The 16,870-nt window shown below is 46.7% G+C and overlaps 24 non-coding genes across 24 annotated transcripts; 20 read left to right on the forward strand and 4 right to left on the reverse strand.

Moving 5' to 3' along the window:
• The first annotated feature begins 5,276 nt into the window (after positions 1 to 5,276).
• Positions 5,277 to 5,348, forward strand: trnap-ugg (transfer RNA proline (anticodon UGG)). Its single transcript has one exon. It is a non-coding gene; the product is annotated as a tRNA-Pro (tRNA).
• Positions 5,349 to 5,445: 97 nt separating this feature from the next.
• trnai-aau (transfer RNA isoleucine (anticodon AAU)) lies at positions 5,446 to 5,519 on the forward strand. The gene has a single exon. It is a non-coding gene; the product is annotated as a tRNA-Ile (tRNA).
• Positions 5,520 to 5,625: 106 nt separating this feature from the next.
• On the forward strand, positions 5,626 to 5,698 carry trnaf-gaa (transfer RNA phenylalanine (anticodon GAA)). Its single transcript has one exon. It is a non-coding gene; the product is annotated as a tRNA-Phe (tRNA).
• A 135-nt stretch (positions 5,699 to 5,833) lies between these two features.
• trnaq-uug (transfer RNA glutamine (anticodon UUG)) lies at positions 5,834 to 5,905 on the forward strand. Its single transcript has one exon. It is a non-coding gene; the product is annotated as a tRNA-Gln (tRNA).
• Positions 5,906 to 6,762: 857 nt separating this feature from the next.
• On the reverse strand, positions 6,763 to 6,835 carry trnaa-agc (transfer RNA alanine (anticodon AGC)). Its single transcript has one exon. It is a non-coding gene; the product is annotated as a tRNA-Ala (tRNA).
• Positions 6,836 to 7,771: 936 nt separating this feature from the next.
• On the forward strand, positions 7,772 to 7,843 carry trnap-ugg (transfer RNA proline (anticodon UGG)). Its single transcript has one exon. It is a non-coding gene; the product is annotated as a tRNA-Pro (tRNA).
• Positions 7,844 to 7,940: 97 nt separating this feature from the next.
• trnai-aau (transfer RNA isoleucine (anticodon AAU)) lies at positions 7,941 to 8,014 on the forward strand. Its single transcript has one exon. It is a non-coding gene; the product is annotated as a tRNA-Ile (tRNA).
• Positions 8,015 to 8,120: 106 nt separating this feature from the next.
• trnaf-gaa (transfer RNA phenylalanine (anticodon GAA)) lies at positions 8,121 to 8,193 on the forward strand. The gene has a single exon. It is a non-coding gene; the product is annotated as a tRNA-Phe (tRNA).
• A 135-nt stretch (positions 8,194 to 8,328) lies between these two features.
• On the forward strand, positions 8,329 to 8,400 carry trnaq-uug (transfer RNA glutamine (anticodon UUG)). Its single transcript has one exon. It is a non-coding gene; the product is annotated as a tRNA-Gln (tRNA).
• An 857-nt stretch (positions 8,401 to 9,257) lies between these two features.
• On the reverse strand, positions 9,258 to 9,330 carry trnaa-agc (transfer RNA alanine (anticodon AGC)). The gene has a single exon. It is a non-coding gene; the product is annotated as a tRNA-Ala (tRNA).
• A 936-nt stretch (positions 9,331 to 10,266) lies between these two features.
• On the forward strand, positions 10,267 to 10,338 carry trnap-ugg (transfer RNA proline (anticodon UGG)). Its single transcript has one exon. It is a non-coding gene; the product is annotated as a tRNA-Pro (tRNA).
• A 97-nt stretch (positions 10,339 to 10,435) lies between these two features.
• On the forward strand, positions 10,436 to 10,509 carry trnai-aau (transfer RNA isoleucine (anticodon AAU)). Its single transcript has one exon. It is a non-coding gene; the product is annotated as a tRNA-Ile (tRNA).
• Positions 10,510 to 10,615: 106 nt separating this feature from the next.
• trnaf-gaa (transfer RNA phenylalanine (anticodon GAA)) lies at positions 10,616 to 10,688 on the forward strand. The gene has a single exon. It is a non-coding gene; the product is annotated as a tRNA-Phe (tRNA).
• A 135-nt stretch (positions 10,689 to 10,823) lies between these two features.
• trnaq-uug (transfer RNA glutamine (anticodon UUG)) lies at positions 10,824 to 10,895 on the forward strand. Its single transcript has one exon. It is a non-coding gene; the product is annotated as a tRNA-Gln (tRNA).
• An 856-nt stretch (positions 10,896 to 11,751) lies between these two features.
• trnaa-agc (transfer RNA alanine (anticodon AGC)) lies at positions 11,752 to 11,824 on the reverse strand. Its single transcript has one exon. It is a non-coding gene; the product is annotated as a tRNA-Ala (tRNA).
• Positions 11,825 to 12,760: 936 nt separating this feature from the next.
• trnap-ugg (transfer RNA proline (anticodon UGG)) lies at positions 12,761 to 12,832 on the forward strand. Its single transcript has one exon. It is a non-coding gene; the product is annotated as a tRNA-Pro (tRNA).
• A 97-nt stretch (positions 12,833 to 12,929) lies between these two features.
• Positions 12,930 to 13,003, forward strand: trnai-aau (transfer RNA isoleucine (anticodon AAU)). Its single transcript has one exon. It is a non-coding gene; the product is annotated as a tRNA-Ile (tRNA).
• A 106-nt stretch (positions 13,004 to 13,109) lies between these two features.
• trnaf-gaa (transfer RNA phenylalanine (anticodon GAA)) lies at positions 13,110 to 13,182 on the forward strand. The gene has a single exon. It is a non-coding gene; the product is annotated as a tRNA-Phe (tRNA).
• A 135-nt stretch (positions 13,183 to 13,317) lies between these two features.
• On the forward strand, positions 13,318 to 13,389 carry trnaq-uug (transfer RNA glutamine (anticodon UUG)). The gene has a single exon. It is a non-coding gene; the product is annotated as a tRNA-Gln (tRNA).
• Positions 13,390 to 14,246: 857 nt separating this feature from the next.
• Positions 14,247 to 14,319, reverse strand: trnaa-agc (transfer RNA alanine (anticodon AGC)). Its single transcript has one exon. It is a non-coding gene; the product is annotated as a tRNA-Ala (tRNA).
• A 936-nt stretch (positions 14,320 to 15,255) lies between these two features.
• On the forward strand, positions 15,256 to 15,327 carry trnap-ugg (transfer RNA proline (anticodon UGG)). The gene has a single exon. It is a non-coding gene; the product is annotated as a tRNA-Pro (tRNA).
• A 97-nt stretch (positions 15,328 to 15,424) lies between these two features.
• trnai-aau (transfer RNA isoleucine (anticodon AAU)) lies at positions 15,425 to 15,498 on the forward strand. The gene has a single exon. It is a non-coding gene; the product is annotated as a tRNA-Ile (tRNA).
• A 106-nt stretch (positions 15,499 to 15,604) lies between these two features.
• On the forward strand, positions 15,605 to 15,677 carry trnaf-gaa (transfer RNA phenylalanine (anticodon GAA)). Its single transcript has one exon. It is a non-coding gene; the product is annotated as a tRNA-Phe (tRNA).
• Positions 15,678 to 15,812: 135 nt separating this feature from the next.
• trnaq-uug (transfer RNA glutamine (anticodon UUG)) lies at positions 15,813 to 15,884 on the forward strand. The gene has a single exon. It is a non-coding gene; the product is annotated as a tRNA-Gln (tRNA).
• Positions 15,885 to 16,870: the final 986 nt, after the last annotated feature.

Here is a 16,870-nt window from a genome sequence, read left to right on the forward strand (position 1 = left end):
TGCCGGAGGAGGACCAGGGGGGTGGAGGAGACCACCAGATTGATTGGGTCACTGATTGATCAGTTTGACAGTGCGGATGGGAAGGACACCCTGGGAGTTCCTCTGCTGGACCACGAACGGATCCAGCAGATATGGAAGGAACAGCGCAAGCACGTCCAGTGTATCCAAGACCCAGAGGACTTTCCGCTGTACATGAAGACAGGGACACTGAAGAAAGGCGGCGTGGAGCTGTGCTGCTACAGGTGTGCTCGTGGCTCTACCTCCTTGGAGTCATTCCACCTCCACCTGAACTGTTTTATTCCAGGTATTACATGCATATGGATTATTCATTTTTCTGTAGAAAATATAAGCACTGTAACTGCTTCCATCACTTTAAAGTAATGCCGCATTAATAAATGTCACACTCTACATTATACTTTTTAATGTCATAAGCATTGACAAAGCTGTCTTTACTAACAAGTCACTAGTAACACATGACTAAGTGACAATCATTTTTAATATAGTTACAAAACTCTATTAAATGTAGTATACAAATTACTTCAGAGCACCTTATGTGTAGTACATATATTGTACATATGTGACATATAAAACCCTTTTTTATATATTTTTTTTATATTATTTAACTTTTAGGAACCAGTGCCAGCGATGCGCATTTTCAGGCCTATCTCCTTGAGGGCTTGATGCGTTGGAATGATGACCGAATGGAAGACGCCATAAAACGGGCGTCCTCCATTCGGACATATGGCAGTGCCATGAGCGAGGCTGTGGACCGGCTTAGCCGAACAGTCTTTGGGAAGCCCTGGGATGAGCGCTATCGCCCTCCTGGAGCATATACAGGTAAGACATTTAATTATTTCTTTTGCAATATTCTATTAAGTTATTAGAGTATTAGAGCCTCCAATGTACTTGATCAATTATTAAGAACACTTTTTTTATTATTTTATTATTGTAGGTGAATTGCTGGGAATCGAGTACCTTTACAGCCAGACTGGCAAAACACTGACTCCAGTGCTCCAGAACCCAGAGGAGGAAGACCGGTTGGTGGAGGAGGTTGATGATCAGGACCTGCTAGATGAGGGGTTTGAGGAAGAGAGCATGGAGGACATCACAGTTCCAGTGCTGTATGAGGATGACCCCTGCCTCAGAAACACCCCCTCATCTTTGCCTCTGCCTCAGTCCCCAGCATCACTGGCTGAGTCGTCCACATCATCTGGAGGAGAGGGACAGCATCTCGCCCCTGCCTCTTCAGTGCTGTCACAGACATCTGACACTGGAAGCAGTGTCTCCGGCGAGGCTCAGGTACGACACTCTAAGGGCTTTATTTCGTTTCAGTCTCGTTTTATTCCACATACACTACAAGCAAGTTTTTTTTTTTTTTTTTTTTTTACTTTATTATTATTATTATAAGGTTAAAAATAGCTTCTAGAGATTTTTGTTTAGGTTTCTTTGATGAATAGAAAGTTCAGTGTATATTGTAAGATTATAAATGTCTTTATCATCAATTTAATGCGTCCTTGCTAAATAAAAGTATTAATTTCTATAATTTAATAATAAATATATAATGATTTAAATGTTCTGACTCCACACTTTTGAAGGGTATAGTGTATAATATTAAAAAAGCTTTTTATTACAGATAAATTCTTATCTTGGATCCTTCTATTCATCAAAGAATCTTGAACAAAATGTACACAACTGTTTTAAATATTGATAATAATATCAATAAAAAAAGGTTTCTAGAACAACAAATTTCTGAAGATCATGTGACACTGAAGACTGGAGGAATGATGCTGAAAATACAGCTGTGCATCACAGGAATAAATTACACTTTAAACTATATTCAAATAGAAAGCATTTTTATTTTAAATAGTAAAATTATTTCACAATATAATGGCTTTTGCTGTATTTTGAATAAAATAAATGCAGGCTTGTTGAGCAGAATTCTTTAAAAAATGTCAAAAATATTTCTGTTCAAAGGCTTTTGACTGGAAGTGTATATTAACACTAATCTGCATTTACTAGGGAGCAGTCATTGGACCTGATGGCATCGCTGGGTGGGACAAGGTCCAGGATCTGGCTGGTTTCCTGGTGGGTCTTCGTGAGGCTCCTTACCTCACCGACCTGCAGGTTACAGAGGCCATCCAGCTGTGGACCGCTCTCCCTGATGTTGATAAACAGCGGGTCAACTATCAGCCTCGACATCAGCCTCAGCTGACACATGGGCGCTTTAAGGCACCGAAGCGGTCCGGAGTCACACCGGGTGTGGAGAGTGTGAAACGGTGTCTAATTGGACATCCTGGGGGTCCAGCACAGTGGCCCAGCACCAGCCGCTTGGTTGAGGCCATTTGTATGAAGCTGTGTGCTTTACACAAGTCACCGACCAAGAAGGCTGGAGTTTCCACCCCCAGGTGGTCTAAAATCCTTTCGGATTACCACCACATCCGAGAGCTGGTGCTTAACAATCAAAGGCTGATGGATGAAACAATGATACAACTGTTTGAGCTGAACCAGAGGACACTCATTCAGTGGTAAGCAAGGCACATTATTTGGTTCCAGTGAACTGAATACTTCTGTACACACACACACACACACACACACACACACACACACACATATATATATATATATATATATATATATATATTTTACAAGTAATTTACTTTCAGGTTTCAACGGCAGCAGAAGAATCAGGAATTGAGTGTCCTCGTCCAGGGACTGACTCCATCTGACCCAATAGATGTGGCTGATGTGCAGCTTCCTCTGCCGAGGGAAAAATTGGATGACGTGCCATCAACATCAGGCCCAAAACATCAATTTATCCTTCCGCCAAATCGAGAAGGACAGGCTCCAATTCTGCGACCGGGTCGCCGGCCCGCTGCTGCCAAAAGGGAGTGCCCTATCGCACCCGTCCCCACAGCAGCAGGAGTTGTGCAGCCCATTTCAGCACCTGGGTCACTGTTAGGCACACTAGTTTTTAACCCAGACATGACTGTGTCAATAGTGATTCCATCTGCTGGTGCTTTGACATCCGGTCCAGGCCCAGCTCCGCCTGCTCCAGTGCCTGCTCCAGTGCCTGCTCCAGTGTCTGCTCCAGTGCCTGCTCCAGTGCCTGCTCAAGTGCCTGCTCCAGTGCCTGCTCCAGTGTCTGCTCCAGTGCCTGCTCCAGTGTCTGCTCCAGTGCCTGCTCCAGTGCCTGCTCCAGTGTCTGCTCCAGTGCCTGCTCCAGTGTCTGCTCCAGTGCCTGCTCCAGTGCCTGCTCCAGTGTCTGCTCAAGTGCCTGCTCCAGTGCCTGCTCCAGCCCCTGCTCCAGTGCCTGCTCCAGTGCCTGCTCCAGTGCCTGCTGCTCCTGTGTCCCGTTACACCCAGAGGAACAGGCACCGGCGGGCCCTGGAGACGGAAAGCGGAGTCCATAAGAGGAAGTATGTGCGAGGGGTTACTTTTAACACATGCAGCAAATGTGGGCAGCCCAAAACTAAAGAGTTTGGTCATAGCCGATATGGGAATGCCACATTTTGCTCACGCTCCTCTAATGGAAAAACTTTAGATGATTGGTTGGCAGAACAGCGGCAGGCAAAATAAATGACAAACTCCGCCTCCATTGTAAATAATGTGTATATTTTGTATATATTATATGGGCCCACTCTTTTCATATATATTTTTTAATATAAGTAGTACATAATATCTTTCCTGTATATATAAATATTGTTTATATTATATGGGCCCACTCTTTTCATATTTTTTTTTATATTGTGTGTATGTATGTGTGTGTGTTCATTTTAATAAAACATTTTGTATATATTACTTGGGCCCACTCTTTCGTATTGTGCTTTTTATATTCTGTGTATGTACAGTATGTGTTTGTACTAATTTTAATAGAACATTTTTTTGATTAGATAAAAAAAATCTGCTACATCATATCAATCAAATCATATCCACACACACAAAACGTATTTGAAGAAACGTTTTTTATTAATTTTATTTAAACACAAACATTTAAATAATACACACACACAAATCTATGTAATATAAAATCAATCAATTGTGTCATAGATAACAAAATAAAAGTCTCGGTTTATTGCATGCTTAAAAATACACGTCGAGGACATATGACGTCACGGCTCATCCGAGAGAGCACGGGTTCGAATCCAGGCCGCGGAGGGTAGAGTTGTCTCACATGTAATTAAAACTCTTCAAAACGAAGAGAAATATACCCCGAGTATTGCAGCAGGGGAAATCTTTCGGCATTTTCACGTGTTCTGCGTCTTTTCAGCTTGCGGGCGGGGCTCAAAGATTGGACCCCTTCCATTGCGCAGCGAGCGCTCTACCATTTGAGCTAATTCCCCTGGCCTTTCAAGAATGATGAGCATAGCTGCGAATGACCGGCTTGATGCAAAGAGGCCGTCCCTCCTCTGGGCTTGCACCTTTGCACTGGCCGCGATTGTGTTGTCGAATTAACAAAGAGATTTAGCTTTTGTGTTAAAGGACCTTCTCGGTCTTGTTACGCCAGTATGCATGTGCGGATTCTTGTATTATGCAGACCACCTTGCATCACTTGGGTCACGCAGACAACTTCTCACCTCTTTTTCTCACACTGACTTAAAGAATAAGGAAGCGGTTCTCCATTCCAGTCCTCGCTCCCCAAAGGTCTGCATATTTTGCATGTCTCTCTTTGTTAGCACACCTGATTTGGATAATCAGCTCATTAGAAGTGAGCTCCTTGCGATTGACATGGTCCCTACACAGTGTTCATTGCTCCCCACTCCCTGAGCAGGGGAAATCCGTCGAAGTTTACTTCACTTTGGAACATTGGTTCACGGATTTGCGCTGCGCAACGTCTTCACACATGGACAAGTGTGACATCATATACCTCTGTATACCTCTGTACACCTCTGTGTTAGTCACTTTGAACTGAACGTACACATACGCTCTGAACTTGAATCACGGAGGGATGTCATGTGATGTCCACTTCTCAGGGCACTTACGTTTGAATGGAACAAATGTCTGAAGATATACGAGAAACATACAAAATCTGAAGAGCAGGGGGCTCGAGGACTGGAATTGAGAACCGCTGGTCTAAGTGACATCTGACAGTTTCAGCTGTCCTCCCTAACATCCCTCTACATGTTAGATACAGCCACATTTTTAGGTCAGTTAAGAGGCCAACTTGCGTTCGTTAGCCTTTAACACTGTCTCGAGGTCTTTGATTGCTTCCACGTTAGTTCATGTTCCTTCTTTTATTGATGCTGCAGTAGCTCTTTTTTCTCAGCCCAGCACAGGAAGGCTCGTTGGTCTAGGGGTATGATTCTCGCTTTGGGTGCGAGAGGTCCCGGGTTCAAATCCCGGACGAGCCCTTGGTCGGGATAAAACGTGAAGCTTTGTTGTCTCATTGCGTTCACTAACATTGAGGCAGTTTTTTATTCAATCGGGTAGAGACAGATGGCTAAGGGAGGCCGGTTAGCTCAGATGGTTAGAGCGTGGTGCTAATAACGCCAAGGTCGCGGGTTCGATCCCCGTACTGGCCAGCTGTTTTTATTGTCTGGGGGCTCATCTCTGCTCTGCTCTTCCCCTGTGACAAAGAGTAGGGTGATCTCACTGAAATCCCTGCTTGCTAAGCAGGAGCTTGTTGTGGCCGAAATAGCTCAGTTGGGAGAGCGTTAGACTGAAGATCTAAAGGTCCCTGGTTCGATCCCGGGTTTCGGCAAAATCTCCCACTCTTTTCCGTTTTTTGAGGCGGGCCAGTGACCAAAAATCACTGGGTTCCAACTTCTCTGTATAACTGCTTCCCCACTGCCACGGAGCTATCTGTTTCCCAGTTGGCCACCAAACAAGCAGTTTCGGTTCCATGGTGTAATGGTCAGCACTCTGGGCTTTGAATCCAGCGATCTGAGTTCGAATCTCGGTGGAACCTGTCTGCTTTCTTGCCGCAGGAAAAGATAAAAACAGCACTAGGTTGGCACTGGTGACAGTCTTTGTGGCCCTGTGAGCAACGGCTGCTCCAGGTAAGGTTTCATGGTGTAATGGTTAGCACTCTGAATCCAGTGATCCGAGTTCAAATCGCGGTGGGACCACTTTTTGCAACCAATTTGCGCAGGACCATGTCTGAAATACTTTTTGGCAGCTTTGAGTCCAAAAAAATTAACTAACGTAGAGACTGTGGCAGCCTTGCATCGATGCCCAGTCGGTCTCTTTAGGGCACTGGTTCTCAAACCTGTCCTGGAGGCACCCCTGCCCTGCACAGTTTGATTGTCTGCCTTATTAGACACACCCAAATAAGGTCTTGCGGTCTCTATCAATGAGTTGATGATTTGAAACAGGTGTGATAGATGAGGGAAACATTCAAAATGTGTAGGGCAGGGGTGCCTCCAGGACAGGTTTGAAAACCACTGCTTTAGGGAACTGTGTGTAAAATGGCAATGTTTTGCAACCAATTTGCACAGGACCATGTCTGAAATACTTTTTGGCAGCTGTGAGCCCCAAAAAAAGCTAACGTGGGAGTGTCGCAGCATTGCGTCAGTGCTCAGTCGGTCTCTTTAGGGCAATGGTTTTCAAACCTTTCCTGGAGGCAACCCTGTCCTGAACATTTCGTATGTCTCCCTTATTAGACACACCCAAATCAGGTCTTGCAGTCTCTATTAATGAGCTGATGATTTGAAACTGGTGTGTTAGATGAGGGGAAATGCAAAATGTGCAGGGCAGGGATGCCTCCAGGACAGGATTGAAAACCACTGATTTAGGGATGTGTGAGTAAAAGGGCAGGAGCCAACTTGGAGAATGCGGGCATCGATCCCGCTACCTCTCGCATGCTAAGCGAGCGCTCTACCATTTGAGCTAATTCCCCTGGCCTTTCAAGAATGACGAGCATAGCTGCGAATGACCGGCTTGATGCAAAGAGGCCGTCCCTCCTCTGGGCTTGCACCTTTGCACTGGCCGCGATTGTGTTGTCGAATTAACAAAGAGATTTAGCTTTTGTGTTAAAGGACCTTCTCGGTCTTGTTACGCCAGTATGCATGTGCGGATTCTTGTATTATGCAGACCACCTTGCATCACTCGGGTCACGCAGACAACTTCTCACCTCTTTTTCTCACACTGACTTAAAGAATAAGGAAGCGCATCTCCATTCCAGTCCTCGCTTCCCAAAGGTCTGCATATTTTGCATGTCTCTCTTTGTTAGCACACCTGATTTGGATAATCAGCTCATTAGAAGTGAGCTCCTTGCGATTGACATGGTCCCTACACAGTGTTCATTGCTCCCCACTCCCTGAGCAGGGGAAATCCGTCGAAGTTTACTTCACTTTGGAACATTGGTTCACGGATTTGCGCTGCGCAACGTCTTCACACATGGACAAGTGTGACATCATATACCTCTGTATACCTCTGTACACCTCTGTGTTAGTCACTTTGAACTGAACGTACACATACGCTCTGAACTTGAATCACGGAGGGATGTCATGTGATGTCCACTTCTCAGGGCACTTACGTTTGAATGGAACAAATGTCTGAAGCTATACGAGAAACATACAAAATCTGAAGAGCAGGGGGCTCGAGGACTGGAATTGAGAACCGCTGGTCTAAGTGACATCTGACAGTTTCAGCTGTCCTCCCTAACATCCCTCTACATGTTAGATACAGCCACATTTTTAGGTCAGTTAAGAGGCCAACTTGCGTTCGTTAGCCTTTAACACTGTCTCGAGGTCTTTGATTGCTTCCACGTTAGTTCATGTTCCTTCTTTTATTGATGCTGCAGTAGCTCTTTTTTCTCAGCCCAGCACAGGAAGGCTCGTTGGTCTAGGGGTATGATTCTCGCTTTGGGTGCGAGAGGTCCCGGGTTCAAATCCCGGACGAGCCCTTGGTCGGGATAAAACGTGAAGCTTTGTTGTCTCATTGCGTTCACTAACATTGAGGCAGTTTTTTATTCAATCGGGTAGAGACAGATGGCTAAGGGAGGCCGGTTAGCTCAGATGGTTAGAGCGTGGTGCTAATAACGCCAAGGTCGCGGGTTCGATCCCCGTACTGGCCAGCTGTTTTTATTGTCTGGGGGCTCATCTCTGCTCTGCTCTTCTCCTATGACAAAGAGTAGGGTGATCTCACTGAAATCCCTGCTTGCTAAGCAGGAGCTTGTTGTGGCCGAAATAGCTCAGTTGGGAGAGCGTTAGACTGAAGATCTAAAGGTCCCTGGTTCGATCCCGGGTTTCGGCAAAATCTCCCACTCTTTTCCGTTTTTTGAGGCGGGCCAGTGACCAAAAATCACTGGGTTCCAACTTCTCTGTATAACTGCTTCCCCACTGCCACGGAGCTATCTGTTTCCCAGTTGGCCACCAAACAAGCAGTTTCGGTTCCATGGTGTAATGGTCAGCACTCTGGGCTTTGAATCCAGCGATCTGAGTTCGAATCTCGGTGGAACCTGTGTGCTTTCTTGCCGCAGGAAAAGATAAAAACAGCACTAGGTTGGCACTGGTGACAGTCTTTGTGGCCCTGTGAGCAACGGCTGCTCCAGGTAAGGTTTCATGGTGTAATGGTTAGCACTCTGAAACCAGTGATCCGAGTTCAAATCGCGGTGGGACCACTTTTTGCAACCAATTTGCGCAGGACCATGTCTGAAATACTTTTTGGCAGCTTTGAGTCCAAAAAAATTAACTAACGTAGAGACTGTGGCAGCATTGCATCGATGCCCAGTCGGTCTCTTTAGGGCACTGGTTCTCAAACCTGTCCTGGAGGCACCCCTGCCCTGCACAGTTTGATTGTCTGCCTTATTAGACACACCCAAATAAGGTCTTGCGGTCTCTATCAATGAGTTGATGATTTGAAACAGGTGTGATAGATGAGGGAAACATTCAAAATGTGTAGGGCAGGGGTGCCTCCAGGACAGGTTTGAAAACCACTGCTTTAGGGAACTGTGTGTAAAATGGCAATGTTTTGCAACCAATTTGCACAGGACCATGTCTGAAATACTTTTTGGCAGCTGTGAGCCCCAAAAAAAGCTAACGTGGGAGTGTCGCAGCATTGCGTCAGTGCTCAGTCGGTCTCTTTAGGGCAATGGTTTTCAAACCTTTCCTGGAGGCAACCCTGTCCTGAACATTTCGTATGTCTCCCTTATTAGACACACCCAAATCAGGTCTTGCAGTCTCTATTAATGAGCTGATGATTTGAAACTGGTGTGTTAGATGAGGGGAAATGCAAAATGTGCAGGGCAGGGATGCCTCCAGGACAGGATTGAAAACCACTGATTTAGGGATGTGTGAGTAAAAGGGCAGGAGCCAACTTGGAGAATGCGGGCATCGATCCCGCTACCTCTCGCATGCTAAGCGAGCGCTCTACCATTTGAGCTAATTCCCCTGGCCTTTCAAGAATGACGAGCATAGCTGCGAATGACCGGCTTGATGCAAAGAGACCGTCCCTCCTCTGGGCTTGCACCTTTGCACTGGCCGCGATTGTGTTGTCGAATTAACAAAGAGATTTAGCTTTTGTGTTAAAGGACCTTCTCGGTCTTGTTACGCCAGTATGCATGTGCGGATTCTTGTATTATGCAGACCACCTTGCATCACTCGGGTCACGCAGACAACTTCTCACCTCTTTTTCTCACACTGACTTAAAGAATAAGGAAGCGCATCTCCATTCCAGTCCTCGCTCCCCAAAGGTCTGCATATTTTGCATGTCTCTCTTTGTTAGCACACCTGATTTGGATAATCAGCTCATTAGAAGTGAGCTCCTTGCGATTGACATGGTCCCTACACAGTGTTCATTGCTCCCCACTCCCTGAGCAGGGGAAATCCGTCGAAGTTTACTTCACTTTGGAACATTGGTTCACGGATTTGGGCTGCGCAACGTCTTCACACATGGACAAGTGTGACATCATATACCTCTGTATACCTCTGTACACCTCTGTGTTAGTCACTTTGAACTGAACGTACACATACGCTCTGAACTTGAATCACGGAGGGATGTCATGTGATGTCCACTTCTCAGGGCACTTACGTTTGAATGGAACAAATGTCTGAAGCTATACGAGAAACATACAAAATCTGAAGAGCAGGGGGCTCGAGGACTGGAATTGAGAACCGCTGGTCTAAGTGACATCTGACAGTTTCAGCTGTCCTCCCTAACATCCCTCTACATGTTGGATACAGCCACATTTTTAGGTCAGTTAAGAGGCCAACTTGCGTTCGTTAGCCTTTAACACTGTCTCGAGGTCTTTGATTGCTTCCACGTTAGTTCATGTTCCTTCTTTTATTGATGCTGCAGTAGCTCTTTTTTCTCGGCCCAGCACAGGAAGGCTCGTTGGTCTAGGGGTATGATTCTCGCTTTGGGTGCGAGAGGTCCCGGGTTCAAATCCCGGACGAGCCCGTGGTCGGGATAAAACGTGAAGCTTTGTTGTCTCATTGCGTTCACTAACATTGAGGCAGTTTTTTATTCAATCGGGTAGAGACAGATGGCTAAGGGAGGCCGGTTAGCTCAGATGGTTAGAGCGTGGTGCTAATAACGCCAAGGTCGCGGGTTCGATCCCCGTACTGGCCAGCTGTTTTTATTGTCTGGGGGCTCATCTCTGCTCTGCTCTTCTCCTGTGACAAAGAGTAGGGTGATCTCACTGAAATCCCTGCTTGCTAAGCAGGAGCTTGTTGTGGCCGAAATAGCTCAGTTGGGAGAGCGTTAGACTGAAGATCTAAAGGTCCCTGGTTCGATCCCGGGTTTCGGCAAAATCTCCCACTCTTTTCCGTTTTTTGAGGCGGGCCAGTGACCAAAAATCACTGGGTTCCAACTTCTCTGTATAACTGCTTCCCCACTGCCACGGAGCTATCTGTTTCCCAGTTGGCCACCAAACAAGCAGTTTCGGTTCCATGGTGTAATGGTCAGCACTCTGGGCTTTGAATCCAGCGATCTGAGTTCGAATCTCGGTGGAACCTGTGTGCTTTCTTGCCGCAGGAAAAGATAAAAACAGCACTAGGTTGGCACTGGTGACAGTCTTTGTGGCCCTGTGAGCAACGGCTGCTCCAGGTAAGGTTTCATGGTGTAATGGTTAGCACTCTGAATCCAGTGATCCGAGTTCAAATCGCGGTGGGACCACTTTTTGCAACCAATTTGCGCAGGACCATGTCTGAAATACTTTTTGGCAGCTTTGAGTCCAAAAAAATTAACTAACGTAGAGACTGTGGCAGCATTGCATCGATGCCCAGTCGGTCTCTTTAGGGCACTGGTTCTCAAACCTGTCCTGGAGGCACCCCTGCCCTGCACAGTTTGATTGTCTGCCTTATTAGACACACCCAAATAAGGTCTTGCGGTCTCTATCAATGAGTTGATGATTTGAAACAGGTGTGATAGATGAGGGAAACATTCAAAATGTGTAGGGCAGGGGTGCCTCCAGGACAGGTTTGAAAACCACTGCTTTAGGGAACTGTGTGTAAAATGGCAATGTTTTGCAACCAATTTGCACAGGACCATGTCTGAAATACTTTTTGGCAGCTGTGAGCCCCAAAAAAAGCTAACGTGGGAGTGTCGCAGTATTGCGTCAGTGCTCAGTCGGTCTCTTTAGGGCAATGGTTTTCAAACCTTTCCTGGAGGCAACCCTGTCCTGAACATTTCGTATGTCTCCCTTATTAGACACACCCAAATCAGGTCTTGAAGTCTCTATTAATGAGCTGATGATTTGAAACTGGTGTGTAGATGAGGGGAAATGCAAAATGTGCAGGGCAGGGATGCCTCCAGGACAGGATTGAAAACCACTGATTTAGGGATGTGTGAGTAAAAGGGCAGGAGCCAACTTGGAGAATGCGGGCATCGATCCCGCTACCTCTCGCATGCTAAGCGAGCGCTCTACCATTTGAGCTAATTCCCCTGGCCTTTCAAGAATGACGAGCATAGCTGCGAATGACCGGCTTGATGCAAAGAGACCGTCCCTCCTCTGGGCTTGCACCTTTGCACTGGCCGCGATTGTGTTGTCGAATTAACAAAGAGATTTAGCTTTTGTGTTAAAGGACCTTCTCGGTCTTGTTACGCCAGTATGCATGTGCGGATTCTTGTATTATGCAGACCACCTTGCATCACTGGGGTCACGCAGACAACTTCTCACCTCTTTTTCTCACACTGACTTAAAGAATAAGGAAGCGCATCTCCATTCCAGTCCTCGCTCCCCAAAGGTCTGCATATTTTGCATGTCTCTCTTTGTTAGCACACCTGATTTGGATAATCAGCTCATTAGAAGTGAGCTCCTTGCGATTGACATGGTCCCTACACAGTGTTCATTGCTCCCCACTCCCTGAGCAGGGGAAATCCGTCGAAGTTTACTTCACTTTGGAACATTGGTTCACGGATTTGCGCTGCGCAACGTCTTCACACATGGACAAGTGTGACATCATATACCTCTGTATACCTCTGTACACCTCTGTGTTAGTCACTTTGAACTGAACGTACACATACGCTCTGAACTTGAATCACGGAGGGATGTCATGTGATGTCCACTTCTCAGGGCACTTACGTTTGAATGGAACAAATGTCTGAAGCTATACGAGAAACATACAAAATCTGAAGAGCAGGGGGCTCGAGGACTGGAATTGAGAACCGCTGGTCTAAGTGACATCTGACAGTTTCAGCTGTCCTCCCTAACATCCCTCTACATGTTAGATACAGCCACATTTTTAGGTCAGTTAAGAGGCCAACTTGCGTTCGTTAGCCTTTAACACTGTCTCGAGGTCTTTGATTGCTTCCACGTTAGTTCATGTTCCTTCTTTTATTGATGCTGCAGTAGCTCTTTTTTCTCGGCCCAGCACAGGAAGGCTCGTTGGTCTAGGGGTATGATTCTCGCTTTGGGTGCGAGAGGTCCCGGGTTCAAATCCCGGACGAGCCCGTGGTCGGGATAAAACGTGAAGCTTTGTTGTCTCATTGCGTTCACTAACATTGAGGCAGTTTTTTATTCAATCGGGTAGAGACAGATGGCTAAGGGAGGCCGGTTAGCTCAGATGGTTAGAGCGTGGTGCTAATAACGCCAAGGTCGCGGGTTCGATCCCCGTACTGGCCAGCTGTTTTTATTGTCTGGGGGCTCATCTCTGCTCTGCTCTTCTCCTGTGACAAAGAGTAGGGTGATCTCACTGAAATCCCTGCTTGCTAAGCAGGAGCTTGTTGTGGCCGAAATAGCTCAGTTGGGAGAGCGTTAGACTGAAGATCTAAAGGTCCCTGGTTCAATCCCGGGTTTCGGCAAAATCTCCCACTCTTTTCCGTTTTTTGAGGCGGGCCAGTGACCAAAAATCACTGGGTTCCAACTTCTCTGTATAACTGCTTCCCCACTGCCACGGAGCTATCTGTTTCCCAGTTGGCCACCAAACAAGCAGTTTCGGTTCCATGGTGTAATGGTCAGCACTCTGGGCTTTGAATCCAGCGATCTGAGTTCGAATCTCGGTGGAACCTGTGTGCTTTCTTGCCGCAGGAAAAGATAAAAACAGCACTAGGTTGGCACTGGTGACAGTCTTTGTGGCCCTGTGAGCAACGGCTGCTCCAGGTAAGGTTTCATGGTGTAATGGTTAGCACTCTGAATCCAGTGATCCGAGTTCAAATCGCGGTGGGACCACTTTTTGCAACCAATTTGCGCAGGACCATGTCTGAAATACTTTTTGGCAGCTTTGAGTCCAAAAAAATTAACTAACGTAGAGACTGTGGCAGCATTGCATCGATGCCCAGTCGGTCTCTTTAGGGCACTGGTTCTCAAACCTGTCCTGGAGGCACCCCTGCCCTGCACAGTTTGATTGTCTGCCTTATTAGACACACCCAAATAAGGTCTTGTGGTCTCTATCAATGAGTTGATGATTTGAAACAGGTGTGATAGATGAGGGAAACATTCAAAATGTGTAGGGCAGGGGTGCCTCCAGGACAGGTTTGAAAACCACTGCTTTAGGGAACTGTGTGTAAAATGGCAATGTTTTGCAACCAATTTGCACAGGACCATGTCTGAAATACTTTTTGGCAGCTGTGAGCCCCAAAAAAAGCTAACGTGGGAGTGTCGCAGCATTGCGTCAGTGCTCAGTCGGTCTCTTTAGGGCAATGGTTTTCAAACCTTTCCTGGAGGCAACCCTGTCCTGAACATTTCGTATGTCTCCCTTATTAGACACACCCAAATCAGGTCTTGCAGTCTCTATTAATGAGCTGATGATTTGAAACTGGTGTGTTAGATGAGGGGAAATGCAAAATGTGCAGGGCAGGGATGCCTCCAGGACAGGATTGAAAACCACTGATTTAGGGATGTGTGAGTAAAAGGGCAGGAGCCAACTTGGAGAATGCGGGCATCGATCCCGCTACCTCTCGCATGCTAAGCGAGCGCTCTACCATTTGAGCTAATTCCCCTGGCCTTTCAAGAATGACGAGCATAGCTGCGAATGACCGGCTTGATGCAAAGAGACCGTCCCTCCTCTGGGCTTGCACCTTTGCACTGGCCGCGATTGTGTTGTCGAATTAACAAAGAGATTTAGCTTTTGTGTTAAAGGACCTTCTCGGTCTTGTTACGCCAGTATGCATGTGCGGATTCTTGTATTATGCAGACCACCTTGCATCACTTGGGTCACGCAGACAACTTCTCACCTCTTTTTCTCACACTGACTTAAAGAATAAGGAAGCGGTTCTCCATTCCAGTCCTCGCTCCCCAAAGGTCTGCATATTTTGCATTTCTCTTTTTGTTAGCACACCTGATTTGGATAATCAGCTCATTAGAAGTGAGCTCCTTGCGATTGACATGGTCCCTACACAGTGTTCATTGCTCCCCACTCCCTGAGCAGGGGAAATCCGTCGAAGTTTACTTCACTTTGGAACATTGGTTCACGGATTTGCGCTGCGCAACGTCTTCACACATGGACAAGTGTGACATCATATACCTCTGTATACCTCTGTACACCTCTGTGTTAGTCACTTTGAACTGAACGTACACATACGCTCTGAACTTGAATCACGGAGGGATGTCATGTGATGTCCACTTCTCAGGGCACTTACGTTTGAATGGAACAAATGTCTGAAGCTATACGAGAAACATACAAAATCTGAAGAGCAGGGGGCTCGAGGACTGGAATTGAGAACCGCTGGTCTAAGTGACATCTGACAGTTTCAGCTGTCCTCCCTAACATCCCTCTACATGTTAGATACAGCCACATTTTTAGGTCAGTTAAGAGGCCAACTTGCGTTCGTTAGCCTTTAACACTGTCTCGAGGTCTTTGATTGCTTCCACGTTAGTTCATGTTCCTTCTTTTATTGATGCTGCAGTAGCTCTTTTTTCTCGGCCCAGCACAGGAAGGCTCGTTGGTCTAGGGGTATGATTCTCGCTTTGGGTGCGAGAGGTCCCGGGTTCAAATCCCGGACGAGCCCGTGGTCGGGATAAAACGTGAAGCTTTGTTGTCTCATTGCGTTCACTAACATTGAGGCAGTTTTTTATTCAATCGGGTAGAGACAGATGGCTAAGGGAGGCCGGTTAGCTCAGATGGTTAGAGCGTGGTGCTAATAACGCCAAGGTCGCGGGTTCGATCCCCGTACTGGCCAGCTGTTTTTATTGTCTGGGGGCTCATCTCTGCTCTGCTCTTCTCCTGTGACAAAGAGTAGGGTGATCTCACTGAAATCCCTGCTTGCTAAGCAGGAGCTTGTTGTGGCCGAAATAGCTCAGTTGGGAGAGCGTTAGACTGAAGATCTAAAGGTCCCTGGTTCGATCCCGGGTTTCGGCAAAATCTCCCACTCTTTTCCGTTTTTTGAGGCGGGCCAGTGACCAAAAATCACTGGGTTCCAACTTCTCTGTATAACTGCTTCCCCACTGCCACGGAGCTATCTGTTTCCCAGTTGGCCACCAAACAAGCAGTTTCGGTTCCATGGTGTAATGGTCAGCACTCTGGGCTTTGAATCCAGCGATCTGAGTTCGAATCTCGGTGGAACCTGTGTGCTTTCTTGCCGCAGGAAAAGATAAAAACAGCACTAGGTTGGCACTGGTGACAGTCTTTGTGGCCCTGTGAGCAACGGCTGCTCCAGGTAAGGTTTCATGGTGTAATGGTTAGCACTCTGAATCCAGTGATCCGAGTTCAAATCGCGGTGGGACCACTTTTTGCAACCAATTTGCGCAGGACCATGTCTGAAATACTTTTTGGCAGCTTTGAGTCCAAAAAAATTAACTAACGTAGAGACTGTGGCAGCATTGCATCGATGCCCAGTCGGTCTCTTTAGGGCACTGGTTCTCAAACCTGTCCTGGAGGCACCCCTGCCCTGCACAGTTTGATTGTCTGCCTTATTAGACACACCCAAATAAGGTCTTGCGGTCTCTATCAATGAGTTGATGATTTGAAACAGGTGTGATAGATGAGGGAAACATTCAAAATGTGTAGGGCAGGGGTGCCTCCAGGACAGGTTTGAAAACCACTGCTTTAGGGAACTGTGTGTAAAATGGCAATGTTTTGCAACCAATTTGCACAGGACCATGTCTGAAATACTTTTTGGCAGCTGTGAGCCCCAAAAAAAGCTAACGTGGGAGTGTCGCAGCGATTGACATGGTCCCTACACAGTGTTCATTGCTCCCCACTCCCTGAGCAGGGGAAATCCGTCGAAGTTTACTTCACTTTGGAACATTGGTTCACGGATTTGCGCTGCGCAACGTCTTCACACATGGACAAGTGTGACATCATATACCTCTGTATACCTCTGTACACCTCTGTGTTAGTCACTTTGAACTGAACGTACACATACGCTCTGAACTTGAATCACGGAGGGATGTCATGTGATGTCCACTTCTCAGGGCACTTACGTTTGAATGGAACAAATGTCTGAAGCTATACGAGAAACATACAAAATCTGAAGAGCAGGGGGCTCGAGGACTGGAATTGAGAACCGCTGGTCTAAGTGACATCTGACAGTTTCAGCTGTCCTCCCTAAC

Source organism: Carassius gibelio, chromosome B19, assembly GCF_023724105.1.
Source record: "Carassius gibelio isolate Cgi1373 ecotype wild population from Czech Republic chromosome B19, carGib1.2-hapl.c, whole genome shotgun sequence".
Taxonomy (NCBI): Eukaryota; Metazoa; Chordata; class Actinopteri; order Cypriniformes; family Cyprinidae; genus Carassius; species Carassius gibelio.